A 1535-nucleotide genomic window follows, 5' to 3' on the forward strand; every position below is an offset into this window, starting at 1 on the left:
GAATGGACATCGCCGCTTTTCGATATTAATCCCAAGGTATAGTGCTTACTTGTTTCCGGTCCGGAATATTGAATTGTTCCATTCCGGTTATTGTTGTAGGAGGTTTGAGGTTATGCTCCTGTGGCTTAATTTTTGACACTTACAATTAAGTTGTAAGTTATTTTTTGAGGCCGAGTAAATGATGCCCGTGATGTAAAGAACTTGGCTCACTGTCAGCTTTGTTGAAAAGGTGTTGAATGGGTAGACTCCTCCAATCCATGCAGTATATGTTAAATACTGTTGTAGGTCCCTATGCAAATGGGTGAACCTGCCAGTGTTTTATCACATATCATATATTTTACTCAATTTTATTCTCGTGGAACATAAAACTTTATTACTTTCTGATTGGGGTGCAAACCGAGTGGTACTATTTGCGTAATCCCTCAAACAATCAATCAATGTGCGTTGCAGATAATTTGCAGCTGCCCCTTCGTACTTAATGTTTAATCCAGTGCCAAAATTAGTTATTTGAAAGACCATAGTCATTTAGAGACGCATGGGGGGAGAGGCATTTAAAAGGGGATTGTATGAGTAAATTATATGTAATTAATAGTAGATGTGCGCTAAAAGTACCGTTTAATATGATTGCAGGAACTCGGCCCAGAAATGTTCTTGACATATAACCAAGAGAAGTCTATGGAGTCATTTTACACAAAAGAATAGGTGAGTTGACATGACAGTAACGGCCAACGCTGGTCCAATTTGTCTCTGTACAGACACTATGAGGAGCTTCCTTTCATGTGCATCAAAGGGTGATTCTTGATTTCTTTGATGGTGCCTTAGTTCTTTGTTGTCGATTTCAATCCTCCACTGATAATGTCTTTTAAAAATCTTGGCAATTTGGAAAATTGCTGGAATTGGTTTGGATTGGTGGGGCAGACTCCCTTTTCACATGCTCTGTCTAAATATCATGGTGCCGACCCACTACAGCAGAGTTCTTAGCCAGTGCGCCTTAGGTAGCCTACCCGCCCTTAGTTAGAGAGACCAGCTCTTATAAGACTCAAGTCTTTGTGGACAGGGGTGGTTTCTGACAGAAACGAAGGTAGTTTTGTGGTGCCTGGTTCATTCCTGTCGATTCGAATACTCCTCCATCGAAATCCGAACCCATCAATTTATAGCCTTTGTAAATTTGGCCAAAAAAGAAAAATTTGAAAATCGCTGGAAATAGTTGGGATTGGTCAGACTGAATCCTTTTTCAATCTCTGCGTCGAAGTTTTACGCCGCCGGGCCATCTTAAGTGAGATACGCCTGTCTTTGGACCGGTTCGCCTGCGAGGTAGGCAGCCCATCGTACGCTGACCGCCAGATTCAAAAGACCACCCTTAAAACTCAAGTTTCTCTGGAAAGGGGTGGTTTCTTGCTGAACCAAATGTAGTTTTGTGGTCCCCTGGGCCACCTCTGTCGATTTGACTACTTTTCCGTCGAAATCCGGACCCATCAATTTTCGCTAAAAACACAAAGGCTATAGCCTTTGTAAATTTGGCCAAAAATGAAAAA

At 41.6% G+C, this 1535-nt stretch overlaps 1 long non-coding RNA gene across 1 annotated transcript; it reads left to right on the forward strand.

Annotated features, from left to right (window-relative positions):
* Positions 1 to 1535, forward strand: LOC127749858 (uncharacterized). Its single transcript, XR_008011391.1, has 2 exons — positions 1 to 36; positions 631 to 1535. It is a non-coding gene; the product is annotated as an uncharacterized LOC127749858 (long non-coding RNA).

The sequence above is a fragment of the Frankliniella occidentalis genome, unplaced genomic scaffold (assembly GCF_000697945.3).
Source record: "Frankliniella occidentalis isolate FOCC.00 unplaced genomic scaffold, Focc_3.1 Scaffold101, whole genome shotgun sequence".
Classification (NCBI taxonomy): Eukaryota; Metazoa; Arthropoda; class Insecta; order Thysanoptera; family Thripidae; genus Frankliniella; species Frankliniella occidentalis.